This window comes from Chinchilla lanigera, unplaced genomic scaffold (assembly GCF_000276665.1).
Source record: "Chinchilla lanigera isolate Chin_1 unplaced genomic scaffold, ChiLan1.0 scaffold00025, whole genome shotgun sequence".
In the NCBI taxonomy this organism is placed as follows: Eukaryota; Metazoa; Chordata; class Mammalia; order Rodentia; family Chinchillidae; genus Chinchilla; species Chinchilla lanigera.
Window position 1 is genome coordinate 1,466,846 of NW_004955426.1, and position 15,694 is coordinate 1,482,539.

The following is a 15,694-nucleotide window of genomic DNA, read 5'->3' on the forward strand; positions in this document are numbered from 1 at the left end:
TATAAAAATATCGATTGTTTTGAAACTTTTCTCAAAGTCTGCCCTGTTTTATCCAACATAATACTAGCAATTACTCACTGAAACTATTTGCTAGAGTAATTTAGGTTTATAACAGTATTTTCAGAACAGCAGGGTTCCCTTTAAATCATGGAAACGGTTCGCATATGGATTAACAACGTGATCTTTTCCTACTTTGAAAAAGAACTTGCATTCCATCTACCCCCAAAGTGCATTTATAGAGTACAGCATTAGGAAACTGAAGATTTTGATGCATTTCTTATCATCAGCTTTAAAAGAGACATTTTAAATGCTTTACCCTATACTACTAAAACAATAACGTTTAAAAATTACCCAAAAAGAGTTGTAATTACCCTACCATCCTGCACCCCCCCCCAACTCTCCGCATCACAGGCTCTTCCTTCTGTGGTGGGTACAGAATACTGCCTCTGGTTCCTCTTATTTTCTCTAACTCTAACCAACTCTTCCATTCTTAGCCTCCTGACAGTTCTCAAACTCCTTTACGGTTATTCTAAATCCACTTTGAATACATTTCAAGTGATACAAACAAGAGCTATATTAAATTGAACATGAATGAAACAGAGGAAATGTCATTTGAAGACAGGTTAAAAACAAAAGACCTTCTGTATATATACCACACAATAGAAAAAATTGGGGTGGAAATAAAGTCTAAATTTCAAGACACCAGTTACATATCTCAAAGAGATTTGGAAGTGTTAGGTTGTCAGGTTTTCCCTAGTTTAGCAATTGCTACCAGATTCTTTCTATTTTCTCATACTTCATTTAACCTGTAAATTTACATGAAATTTTTCATTCATTTAAATTATGTCTTCCTAATACAGCAGAAAGCTTTCTCTTTAAGAAAACAAACTGTATACTGATATTCATTTGCATTCTCACATTCGCCAGCACATTGTGATGCAAATAGTGTTCAATAATAATAAAATGTTGATTGACAAATAACTGGTATTTTTTTAGCATAAATGATATATTCTGAAAATATTCTCTTTTATAACTTGAAGGCTGTAGGCCTCAAAGGATTTCACTCAATGGGAATAAATTGAATCTTGGGGACAGAAATACTGCACTAGGGCTCCACGCACAACAGCTTCCCCAGTTTAGGAACCAATTATTTTTGATTGGAGCAAGCATTACATGGACAGATGCTACCAGGACAATAAAATTATTAATACCTTCCAGGACTAAATTTAACTATGAGAATAATAGGTGTGTGTGTATGTGCTACACAGGCAAAGCAAGAACAGAAAACAGTTCTTCCTTTTTAATGCTGATTTTTATGAAAATAATCAAATCTGTTCCCTAGAAGCCCAACTCAACAATTTGTAGGCAAATATTAACATGTTCCAAGCACATAATAAGCCTAAAATTGTAATCACCATGTATATCTTGCTTTTCTTGTCAAAGCATCAATTCTGTCCAAGCTAAATTCAAGAATAAATATAATCACATAGTTGAAGGCAACAGAATAAACACAAGATAAAACACAATTAAGAATAGTCTAATATGGGGTTGTTGGAGACAAAAGGACAATTTTACACCATGAAATGCTAGAATTCTCCTTAGCATTGTCCATAACAGAAGAATAACAGATATTTGAAATCAACAGTACACCTAAGGTACCACCCCTTATTTAAGGTTTTACTTAAAAAAGTAAAGTAGGCCAGAAGCTACACTGAGAGGATGTGTCTACCTCAAATAGAACTCTCAAGTCTTTGAACAGTAAAGCTGTGTTCTACTGGTCCACGATAGCCAGATTATACATTGATCATGATGGTGACTTGTTTTGTTTGTTTTTGTTTTCTTTTTTAAAATGAGTAGTACATGAGACACAAACAAAAAAATAGAGCAGTAGTAGCATACCAGTATCACGAACATAAACAACTCAAAGCAAGAATATTCAAAGTGATCAGGGGTCTCAAGACAAATTAATATAAATCAATAGTGGTTGTTAAATTGCATATCACTGTCCCCAACTACATTGTTCAGATTATCAGATGTAAGAATGAAAGATTGCTCAAGCCATTAAAGAGACTAAGAAAATAATTCTTCAATAAAACATCAGAGATAATACAGAGTTTCACTAGACAAGATGGTAGGAGTTCACCATTATAATTCCATTGCACTGCATATTGTTACCCTCAAATCAGTTGCTCAAACCACCAGACACATGCATGCAAATTCGATCAGAACATAAAAAATTATGAGCATTAACTGTTCATTTCAGTGCAACATCAGACAACAGCAATACAGTCATCGCAGCTATTCATATATGTATTTATGTTTTGCCTTCCTTCATTCTTTTTTCTTCTTTCCCTCATCCCCATCGTTCCTTCCTTTGAGCAATTTCTTTCCCTTTCCTATCATATATTGTATGTTTTGAGTTTTACCTCGTCCTTCAGCTTCCTACACCAAGGAGACACTATAATGCTTACGCATCTGGGTCCGATTTATTTCACTTATGACTATGGTCTCTAGTTGGTCTCTAGTATGGTCTCTAGTCCATTTACCTACAAAAACCTCAAGTTTATCTTTTTTAATAGCTGAGTAGTATTCTATTGTATAAAAATACCACATCTTTTTTATCCATTCCTCAGTGGATCGGCATCTGGGTTGTTTCCAAGACTGAGCTATAACAAATTGTGCTGCTATAAACATGGATGCACATATATCGCTGTGGTATGATGTCTTTAATTCTTCTGAGAAAATATCCAGAAGGGGAATAGCTGGGTTTAATTGGACTTCCAATCCTAGTTTTGTGAGGCATCTCCAAATTGATTTCCACAGTGGTTTCACCAATCAACACTCCTACCAGAGTGGAGTAGGGTTCCTTTCTCCCCACAACCTCACCAGCATTTGTTATTGGTTGATTTCTTGATGATATGCATTCTTTCTGGGGTGAGATGGAATCTCAGTGTTGTTTTAATTTTTCTTGAATGACTAATGACGTTGAACATTTTTTCATGTATTTATTTGCCATTAGTATCTCTTCATTAGAGAAGTGTGTATTCATCTCAGATGCCCATTTTTTGGATTGGGTCTTTGAATTTGGGAGGCCTGATTTTTTTGGCTAGTGCAATTAGACAAGGAAGAGAAATAAAAGGAATAATAATAGGAAAGGAAGAAGTGAAATTATCATTATTTGCAGATGACATGATACTCCACGTGGAAGACCCCAAAAACTCCACCAAAAGGTTCATGGATTTAATAACCAAATTCAGTAGCGTGGATACAAACTTAACACTCAAAAGTCAATAGCATTCCTGTACACAAGTAACAAACAGACTGAGAGAGAAATTAGGGAAACCACACCTTTTACAATAGCATCTAAAAAGATAAAATACTTAGGAATCAATCTAACAGAAGTAAAAGATCTATACAGTGAAAATTATAGTACTCTGAAAAAAGAGATCAAAGAGGATATCAGAAAATGCAAAGATATTCCTTGCTCATGAAGAGGAAGGACCAACATTGTGAAAAAGGCCATACTCCTAAAATTGTTGTACACAATCAATGCAATCCCAATTAAAATATCATTATTATACCTCACAGATCTAGAGAAAACACTCCTAAAGTTCATCTGGAACCAGAAGAGACCTAGAATAGCAAAAGCAATCTTGGGAAACAAAGGAAAGGCAGGAGGCTTCACAATTTCTGACTTAAAATTATATTATAAAGATACTATGATAAAATCAGCATGGTACTGGCACAACAATAGACCTGAAGATCAATGGAACAGATTAGAAGATACAGATACAACTACAAACACATTCAGCCACCTTATCTTTGACAAAGGGGCCAAGCATGTTCAGTGGAAGGAAGATAGCCTCTTTAATAAATGGTGCTGCAAAAACTGGCTTTCCACATGCAAAAGACGAAAACTAGACCCATGTCTTTCACCATGCACTAAATTAAAGTCAAAATGGATCAAAGTTCTAAATATTAAAACAGAAACACTAAATTTATTAGAAGAGAAAGTAAGTTAAAATCTTAACATTAGGGTAGGCAGAGAGTTCATGAACAAAAACCAAATTGCACGGGAAATATGTCAAAGAATCAACAACTGGGATCTCACCTTATTGAAAAGCTTTTGCACATCTAAAGAAATCACCAATAAAGTAAAAAGAAAACCCAGGAATTGGGAAAAAATTTTAGCCAACTGCCCCTCAGACAAAGGGCTTCTATCTAGGACACGTTTTGTTTTGTTCCGTTTTGTTTTTTGTTTTTTTTTTTTTTACTGCAGAGCTCAGACCAACATTCTCCCTTCCTAGGTATGCCCTGACCTGACCTGGCTTCATCAATCCCAGGAAGACATTCCCCACAAATGAAAAGTAGAGTTCTGAGAACCAGCCCTGGGGATGCCACCAGCAAGTTATTTTATGGACTTCCAATTCCTGCATGTCCTGAAAAAAAAAGTCCCATTTGTGGAGGCAAACAGTCCTTTAATGGTGCTTCTCAGAAATATCTATTGCAGTTATTTAGCAGAAATCATTATTGTACTACCAAGAAATGCGAAAGCCACATTAAGCCTTGGTAAACACTGCCTTTTTTATAGATACAAATCCTCTGACCATGAGTCATGAAAATGAATATAATAATCTTATGACTAAGAAATGCTGAAATTTTGTGCCAAAGTGTTCCTTTTCTTGTCTTAAAACATTACAGTTTCCTGTGCTCAGCTCCTATGTATCTGCTCAGCATTTAGACTTTACATTCCTGGACTGAACATTTGGCCACACAGTCCATGGCCGGGGACTCCTAACGTTACAGGTCAGGTAACACATTGCTGTGCAAGTTTCCTGTGCACTGCAGGGTCTCAGGAGAGCCCTTGGACTCTACAACCTAGACACCAGTACTACTGCAACCCCTAGGACCCAGCTGTAACAAGCAGCTTCCATCAAGGTTTCCGTCTGTCCCAAGAGCCCCCTAGGTGACAAAAGCACCCTCAACTGGGAACCCCAAGTCTACATCGAATTACTAACCTGTCTAGTCTCAGCTGTTTTCATTGTTGTTTTGTTGTTGTGAATCTGTAAAATGAGCTAATAAGAGATGCAAAAAGCATATTAAAAAGCATGTTTAAAAAGTTCCTTCCAAGACAACTACTGCATTGTTCTAAAGCAACTTTTTTCTTTTTTGGTAGCCCACCTGTTACTGGGAGGAAGAGATTTCAAAAGAACTGAAAGGAAAGAATTATCTGGTCTGAAAAGGGAAAAGATTTTATTAATAGCCCCAGAGAAAATGAGAACAGGGAAAAACCAGAGAGTGTGTGGAGGGACAGGAAATCATCAACCTGTCCTGTCCAGGTATGTCGTGAGATATATATGTATTTCTTTTAGTAGAGACCAGTAAAGGAGCCTGCTTTTTCACTTCTAGGTTAAATGAGTGCGGGAACTAGATTGATGCCCCCCAAGATACACACATCCTCACAACTGGAACCTGGGTACATGTCCTCTTATAAACAAAAGCAAATTAAGGTTGCCATGGAATTAAGGTATTCATCAGCTCAATTTAGAAAAGGAAGATTTTCCTGGATTACTCAGGGAGCCAAGGGTGATCATGACCATTTGCGAAGTATACAAAAACCAAAAGCCAAATAGGAGGTCAAGTGGGTGTGATAGGCAGAGGACTCAGATCGGTCCACCAGCTGCAGCAGCGCTCACCTGTGTTCCCTGCTCTCCAATAGGATGAAGCAGAAAGATCATAAGTTTCAGACCAGTGTTAGCAACTTCTTAGCAAGACCCAGCTGCAAAGTTTAATAAGCTGAATGGGGCTGGGATGTAGTTCAGGGTGAAAACCTTCCATTCCTTCCCCAGTAATGCAAAAAGCTGGTACTGCTCAGAACTGGTTCGAGGGGGGAGAAAGGGGCTACACATCAAGGAACCCAGAGGAAGCAAGAGGTGGATTTTTCCCTAGAAGGATGACAGCCTCAAGACGTCAATTTTAGACAAGATAAAGCTGTGTTGCTCTACCTCACTAAATGTATAGTGGTTTCTTACAACAGCAGCAGAAATTAATTGGTTCTAGAGTCAGGTCTAACCCGTGCAGCATGTGACTACACAGGGCTGGGCTAAAGGGTGGGCTGAGCCAGGGAACCATCAGGAATTTAGAGAAACTGCCCAATGCAGGATGCTCAAATCTCAACGGCCATATAAAAGGGAGCGTGGGCTAACGTTAGCCATCTATGAAAATCAGGAATTCCTCCCTGACATAGGTGATGTAGCAAAGGAAGAAACCAATCTCAGAAAGCCACTAAGAGGATGTAAAGAGATTTTTTGCGAGTAAATTGTTCAGCGCAGTGTCCGGCACACGCTCAGGGCTAACTAAATGTGTACCATAGATATTCTACTGCATTCTTCCTGTAGAGAATTAGGAAAGCTCTTGCCCCAATGGAATAGCCTTCCCTGTGTTGGCTTCATCACAAACTATATACTACTGCTCATGCAAAATGCACAGAGAGAGAGAGAGGGAAATCACGTGCCGTTAGGCCTCGCTCAGAATTCTTAGAATGATCGATAGCTGTGTGCTATTCTGTGCGGTCCCAATCAATACATGATTCCAGTCATCACGAACTCACTCCAAGTTACTGCTTCTCTGGCACCTTATCAAGAGCACTAGATAAGCTGTAACAATTTTTTTCTTGATATCTGCAAGCACATCTATCATTGTGACAAATGTGTGACACAGTGCTACACGTCCCCTCCCTAGCTTCCCTTTAATATCACAAGTCTCTATGTAACACCACACAATTCCGATCCAAGCTCACATTTTTACACTCTCTAGATTGCCAACACCTAACTGTCCAGCTGGGTGGCTGATATAAAATGCTCTGATGCCAGGGACACTTTCAACAAGTCAAGTTCTTCCAGAGAAGCATGAACTTGCTAGAGGCTGCACTGCTAATTTTATATCATGTTAATTCTAGCCAGGGAAATCGCCCTTCGCTCAGACTTTGGACTGATTTCAGAAAGAAAGTCCAATCATTATTTGAGGCAAGAAATAATTGCTGTTTTTGTTTTGATTTGGGGATAAGAAAATACAGAATCACAGAAAACACTGCAGGCACAGAAGAACATCTCAGATTAATATAATCAGCCAGTGAGAACTTTAATGAGCTGTCTGAGATGTTTTCTCTCCCTCTGCCTTCCACAGGGAGATGGCAGCTCTTTCATTAACAGGATGCTCGGCCACCCTGGCAGGAGACTCTGTGGCTACTTGGTGGCTCATGCTCAGTGGGACCGGCAATCATCACTTTTAGAAGACCTGTACATCACAGGTGAAAGTCACTCAACATGTCAGTCACTTTTACTGTTAGTCGCAGAGTGGGGAGTTTTCATTTATTAATTTCTTGGACAATAATATACATGCTTTATAAGGCGTCTGAAATTCTCAACTAGTTAGCCACTGAAACCGAATTATCTAGTAAATCTGTGGCAAAGCTGTGATCCTAAGCCAAGAACTTTTACAGGTCACAATAATCATTACGGCAACTGTGCTTATGTGTAGGTGTACAGATATATTATGTGTCTGTATGTATACTTATGTTTATATATACATCTGTGTGCGGTGGATTAACTACTAGTCAACTTGGAACACCCAGCTAAACTGAATCAGTGTGGTACTGGGTGCGGATGGCCCACCTGAGGATTACTGCCAGCAGCATAATAGGAAAACTGCAGGGGAAGATGGTGTGTTGCTGATTCTCCAGGAGAAGCTTGTCACGCTGGTTTTCCTGATATGAATTCACCTGTTCTCATCATTGGAGGAACTCAGGTCCTCACTGTCATTGAGGATGGCTGAGGTTCTTTTCAGAGGAGCTCTGCTCCTTAGCTTCAGCACTGCTGCCTGGCTCCAGTGAGGATCCCTCAGCCTGCTGGCACAGATCCTTCATCACGCTGGCACAGACTTTCTAGCTTCCACGACTGCCTCTGGACCCTCCCAGTGCAGATCCTTGATATATGCTTGCAAGAGACATTTGCATGGGTTTTAGGCTTTCAGCTGGACCTGTGTAGGATACTTCCATGAGATTCTTTGGGTCTCTAGTGCATGGAAAGATCTCTTACTCTCTTCAGCATTTGACTTTTTGGGTGAATATTATAAAATAACCCTACAAATTTTGTTTCCTATATTAAAATCTATTCCCTTGCAAACTATGTGTGTGTGTGTGTGTGTGTGTGTGTGTGTGTGTGTGTCTATGAATTGAATTCTGATACACACCATAGCATGGATCAACACTGAAGGGTTCATGCTGGGAGGTTCTCAGAACAGTCCAATTTCTGGAGAAAGTAAGGAGAAGGATGTCTTCCAGGGACTGGGAGGATGGAGGAAGGAAGTTACTCTTTCATAGGCACAAAACCCCTCTTTGAGATGATGAAAAACTTCAGAAATGGATAGTGGTGATCATTACACAGTGCTGCCAGTGTGTATAATGCCACTGAATTGTACACTTTGCAATGGTGAAATTGGCAAACTTTATATTATGGACATTTTACCATAATTTTTTTAACCACAACTTTTTAATAGAAAGTGTTTTTCAGAAGTATTTCACCAAAAAGTGCTCTAGAGGGTGAGGAAATGTTCAAATTAAACCCCCTACACTGTACTTCCTTTTCTAGGGCCAGAATGGGACCACGAGGGTATTACAAACAAACTAAGGAAAAATATAAGGAAGCTCAAAATATTCTAATTCCCTTAAAGCAGCAGCTCACAGGTATCAGAATGAAATGCTCATCCCAAAACTTGGTCTGCAAGTTGAGGAGGCTGGATAGACCCCAAAGCAAGCTAAACATAACTCTGCAGAGACTCCCACACTGGGTAACTGGGGTGGGGTGTTCACATTGCACCTACTACACCCAGGCCCACCGCTCCTCGGAGCGGCCAAAGCTTCAGTCTGCGTGAAGGCCCTACAATCTTCATCAGTTGTTCCCGCCCCAGGCATAGTCAGGTGGCAATCCCTGGAGACAGTATCGGCTATGGCAATGGGCGGAGGGTGCCACAGGCACCTGGGGGGGCAGAAGTTGAGGGTGCTGCTTGACACCCTACAATGCAAAGTACAAGCCCACAATGAAGAGGGATCCAAGCCATAAGGTCAGTGACCCTGAGGTGGAGAACCTGGGCTACAGGAAAGAAGAATCTTCTCTATAGTTGGCCAATAAATTAAATGGAAATGACAGTGACACTTGACCAAGCTGGGCAGTTTCAAAACCTGGGGCCCTGGGTCTGCTTCCTAAAATAAAATAAAATAAAATAAAATAGCATGCCTTTGCAACATTCCCTGACTTACACACGCTTGATGATACACAGAAGTTCCCTGTGAAAAGGAAGGGTGAAGAGTGTGTCAAGTGCCAGGTTGGCTCTTGGAGGGTAGAGCAAGAAACCCATCTGAAGAGCACAGGATCCTTTTCCTGACATCGCCACCACTCTGCCTGCTCAGTCTTGTCATGGACACTGAGCTCCAGCACTTGCTGTTGCCAGAACTGTCCAAAAAATGGAAGTCAATGCCTGGAGTAAAACTTCCACCAGTGGAGTCAGCCGCAGAGATCCAATTCACTGTATATTGGATAATATGTAAATGTGTGAAATCAGTCTGCAGAAAATCACACTTTGACGCATACTAAGAAACAGGGTTTCTGCAGTGGACTCAATGGCTAGGCCTGCCCAAAATGCATACCTAAAGAGGTGGCATTGGGAAATGGAGCCTTACGGCGTTAAGTACATTTAGATGAGGTCATGATGGTGCAGCTCTCCTATATGGGATTACTGACTGTTCACGAAGAGATCAGAGAGTGACCCAGCTCTTTCCCTCATGTAAGACCACAAGATGAAATCAGCTGACTGCAACCCAAACGCACCCTCACTGGAACCTGACTGTACTGGCACCTGCAACTCAGACTCCCAGCCTCCAGAATGAGAGATCAGTTTGCAGGATTTATATCTATGGTACTTTTTATACCAAAACAAACTTACTAAGACAGAGCCATCAGGGCCATCAGAGCCATCTCTCGTGTTCATATGGCTTTGTCTACAGAGGATGTCACAGACACAGGCAACCTTCTTATAGTCTGTCTCAGCTTCCCCATCTGTATAACAAACATGTGGAAATACAGCGCCTTCCCAAAGAAGACTCCGAGACACTACTGATCAGTGGTGAATAGAATACTGAGCACATTTACAGACTTACTGATGGAAAAGAGAAAAAAACGGAAATTTTTTAATTCATTAACCATACTCTGAAAACTTATCCCTCTCTCATTATTAATGATAGTGAGTTTTAGTGTTAAAATACTCTCACTATTATCACGTCTTTGGGAGAAACATTTTATAATCTCTACACTGAGGAAAATCAGGGCTACAGGATCAAATATCACTGAGCCAGTAAATTGTAACAATGTTTTGACACACGAAATCAACACACAGATTTGCCAGCCAGATAGCCTGTACTGAAGCAAGGTACATCCCATTATTAATTTTCAGGAGAAAATATAGTCCAGAAACCTATTTCAGTTATATAGGAAAGGATATGTACATAGCAGTAATCAATTTGATTCTTTCAACAATTATGAGAAAACTACAAATTACCTAGTCCCACATTGTTTTGCAAAGGTAGAAAACAAACACAATTTTTGACCTCACATAATATTTACAGCTATGTCCTTTCATTTAAGTGGATAATTTAAAATAACTTTCCAGTATAACTGCAAAGACTTCATTCCTTTAGGAACAAAGGTTTTCAAATTATTAAATCATTCTAGTAGAAACCTTCATCTCTCTGAATTTCCAACTCTAGATGCAGAGTAGCTCTCTTAGTCTACTGTTGTATTTGGTCCTTTTGCTTAGAAATTACCTTGGTTACCTTACAGTCTCAATTTCTGCTCACTAACCCCTAACTCACTACTGGGTTTGTGCAAGAACACTGCTTCTTATCGCTGTTTTTCTAAGAATCCATAACTCAACTCCAAATTGTCATACTCTGAGAAAGAAAAACTGATGAGCAAACACTTTAGCTTCTGAAATTAGTGACTGAAATGGACCAAAGGTGTCTTCCCCAGTTCAAATGCTGAAACCCTAACTCCACATTTGCTGACATCTGTAACTATAACTTTTTAGAGAATTATGTTTAATGAGGTCCTGATATTGGGCTCCCTCACAGTGGGATTGTGTCCTTCTGAGAGGAAGAAATATTAGGGCTCACTCTCTCTCCTTGTTCTTCCCATTCTTCAAAACTCTGAGAAATATATGTCACTTATAGGCCCCTCAGTATAGAGTATTTTACTATAGCTCCTTCCTCCTCTCTCTGCTTCCTGGAAGTCATGATATGAGCACCTGTTCTCTGCCAGGCCCTTTCACCTTGCAATTTCTGCCCAGGAGCCTGCCAACCATGGACTGAACTCACTGAAACTGTTGAGTCAAAATACATCTCTCCTCTTTTAAGCTGCAGGTGTTGGGTGTTTTGTGTCAGTGATGAGACAACTAATTCAAAAAAGTTGATACTAAAAGTAGGGTCACTGCTGTGCCTATATCTGACTATGTGGTTTAGAAGACTTTGGAACTATTTTGGGGAAGTTATCTGCAAAGGTCTGGGGAACCTGATACTGGCTAGAGAAATGCTACATGCTATCAGACAAGCTTAGTAGGTGACATTGCTCAGAGTTCAGAAAACCAAAACACTGACAGGAACACTAAACGCCAGGCTCACAAGGGTTCCACTGGAAACAAGGACTCTGCTGAACACTGGACTACAGGCCAAGTGTGTTTCATCATGGAAAACAATTTTTTAGGGTTTGTCCATGTCCTAAGACTTTGTGGGAAGATGAAATTAAAGTTGGCAGGCTAACTAATATGATGCAGTAAATTTCAAAGTGGCCCAATGTTCAGGCTGTGGCATGAGTACTGCTGACTTATTTCAGCCAGATCTACAATAAGAATTAGGAGAAAAAAAGCAGATGTGATTGATCTGAAAATTTTCCAACCAGGTCTGAAAGGGAGCACCTCTAAAGTTGGGGATCCAGGATAGCATAGGTGCTAAAAAGGTCACCATCCAAAAGAAGCTACATACATTGCATCAGGCATTTTGGTAAAGGGCCCCATACCACTTTTTATTTTATTTTATTTTTTTTTAAATAAAGGGAGGAAAACATTAACAGACAGACAACATTTTACAAAATAGCAAAAGAACAGTACAGACAATACAGAGTTACAAACACAGGAAATTAACAATGCTTGTTGTATTAATATTGATATCTTCAAAGTGGTTTCTCATGAAAACAGATAGAGACATGCAATATTGATTGACAGTTTCTTTCAGCAAAGAAGTAGAAGACAGTAGATCAACTATGTTAACTATCTTGTATATACATACATACAAAATTTCTCCTTCTTTCCCTTCTCTTTTCCCACATCCCAGTTGCCCTTTACCCTTGAGTGCTTTCCTATCATATCACAATGTCTGTCATACCTCCTAGTTTAAATTAACTCTTTCAGGTTTCACACTCAAGAAACAATGCGGTGCTTGCACATTGATTTATTTCACTTATGAGTATGGTCTCTAGTTGTGACCATTTACCTATAAAAGCCTCAAGTTTATCTTTCTTTATAGCTGAGTAATATTCCATTATATAAAAGTACCACAATTTTCTTATCCAGTCCTTGGTGGATGGACACTTGGGTTGCTTCCACAATTTAGCAATTACAAATTGTGCTGCCATGAACATAGGTGCACATATATCACTGTGATATGATGTTTTTAGATCTTCTGGGAAAATACCCAGCAGGCGGATAGCTGGGTTGAATGGGACCTCTAGACCTAGTTTTCTGAGGACTCTCCAAACTGATTTCCACAGTGATTTCACCAGTCTGCGTTCCCACCAGCAGTGGAGAAGGGTTCCTATTTCTCCACAGCCTCGCCAGCATTTCTTATTGGTTGATTTCTTAATGCTAGACATTCTTACTGGGGTAAGGTGGAATCTCAGTGTTGTTTTAATTTCCATTTCTCGAATGACTAATGATGTTGAACATTTTCTCATATATTTATTTGCCATTTGTATCTCCTTGTCTGAGAAGTGTGTATTCATCTCAGCTGCCCATTTTTGGATTGGGTCTTTGAATTTGGAGGGGCTGATAAAAAAGCTATACAGCTTTCACTTGAAAAAAACAAGTCCCTTATGCTTACTCAAAAAGGTCCACCTCGGAAATTGGTTCCACATGATTCATTTCACTGTTCCCAGCCATCAAGACACTCAGCAATCATGGCAGCCATCATCCAAAAGAGCAAGGTTACTGCTCACGTGGCTGCAGACCCTGGTATCATTTACATGGTGCTGGCTTTTCGCATACAGAATGCAAGTCATGGGGTCAGGAAGGCTTCCAGTCAGATTTTAAAGGAAGGCTCATGAGGCCAGAATGCATCCCTGAGAAGGCAATGTGTGAAGCTATGACAGTGAAGCCAAAGGGGCTCAGTAACAACCATAATATGCATATTTGTAAAAGGTGCTTTCAATCTGCTTTCTTTTATTTTCACCTACTCTTTTTTTCTACTCTGTTTTTGAGATGAGCACTTAGTTCATCAATGGTGAGATGCTCTTCTTTTCCAATATATGCACTAAATAACATGCATTAAATAGCTCTTCATGTACTTAGCAACAACTAAGGTACTTAGCAACAACCATAATATGTGAATTTGTAAAAGTTACTTTTTATCTGCTTTCTTTTATTTTCATCTAATTTTTTTAGCAGAAGTGCTGCTCTTCTTTTCCAATATATGCATTAAATACTACATGATAAATGGTTCTTCATGCCCTACACTGGCCACATTCTTTGATGGTTACTATTTGCTGTTTAAAGAACATTTACTTAACAGAGTCTAATATATATTATGACAATTTAAAATTACTTTTCAAAAGTAAACTTTTGAATTATCATTATATTAAGCATATAAGAAATAAGCTACATTTAGTTTGCAGAAGAAGCATTTTTGAAAGATGAAATACTTTTTAAACTGTTGGTGATACCAATATTTATATATTTTGGAGATATTCCCTATTTATCTACATTTAGGAACCTTTTATTTCATATTACTGTCCAATCTGCATCTAGACAAATAGTAGTTTGAAAAAAATCTTCACTTTGAATAATGACCATTATCATTACAATCACCATTCCAGATTCTATTTAGGGTTATCACATATCTTTGAAGCAAAAACATAAAAGGATCAAATTTTGGCATTCTAAAAGACTATTACTGTATTTCATTTGGGAGGAAGTGCTATGGTGCCCCAGAAGAAAAATATAATTTTAAATTATAAGCAGAAAACTCCATAAATCTATATATAAATTTAAATATCAACTAAAATTATTTAAGCACCAAAGCACAGCATAAAACATTATGAAATTTTTTGGTGATAGAACTGAGTCTTGCACATCATAAAATGCAGAAGGCAAGTATCTTCTGTTTCAGTCTGCTCCTTTTAGAAGTTCCACGTAGGATTGTTTTTTATGTGTAGACACACAAAGGAGCAAAACTTTAAAAGCAATCAGGAGCAACTCAAAAATGCAATTATCGTATCAGAATTATCTTTCATTTTACACTTGAACAATTATAGCAGTATGTATTAGCAAACATGGTACAACAAATCTATAAACAGTCTATACTTTAAAACTCTGTTATGAATATTGCATATTTTTACTGCTTTGGTCCCTAAAGAATTTCTTCTCTCTCCTCTTTGCTCTCTCTCTTCACCAATGTGTTATTTCTTCTAAAAGTCTGCTAGCATCTCTCCAAGATGAGCTCCCTAGAGAAAGGTCAAGCAAGAAAGGCAAGGCTCAGAGGATCCCAAGCACAGACGGCGTTTACACTTCAGTATACAACACATCTCTGGGACAGATCAATGCTGAGAGGAAGCAGAAGCAAACGCTTGGCATTGTTCTGTAACCCAGATCTCAAACTGAGTATAATCACATCAAAAAGCTCCTCTGGAGCTTGCACAGCTACAAAAGTGACTAGAAGTTATTTTGAGAATTCTGAGCTGAAGTTTGCAGCATAAGATTCCCTGACCTTGAAATCTGGTGTCTACACCTTCACAGATTATTTCATAAGAGCTCTCATTACTTTATGCACGTGCGCTGTTGCCCAATGCACAGCCTTGCTCTTGCCCAGCCACAAATCTGCCTTCCCCTTGTTTCCTCGGCCACCCACAGAGAAGAGCAGCCAAGGGGAGAAAGACACATGTGCACACGGACGCACCCTGGTCCACAGGGAGCAGGAGAGAGATGGGGCCCCCGGGGAGCTTTACTGCTAACCTGGATGTCTCAAATTAATAACATTTTTCATTTCTGTCTTCGCAATTACACTGGAAGCTTTTTCCAGGGCTCTTCAAGGCCTCTTCGCTCTTTGATTGCCTCTGCCAGCTCCAGCCACACCACATGGCAGAGCCGCCTGTGGTGCAGCCCACAGTTGCCATGGAGACGGTGCCCGAATGGCAGAGGAGGGCTAGGATGATGCCAGGCTGCAGTGCCACCATGCCAAGGTCCTGGGGAGGGACACTGAGGCACAGCTGCGGGGGAGTTGACAGAGCCAGGGCAGTGGGAAAACAAGGTGAGATGACAGAGACACATTTACAATTGGCAAGTGTCTGGATATGATGCAGGGTTTCTACTACAGCAAATC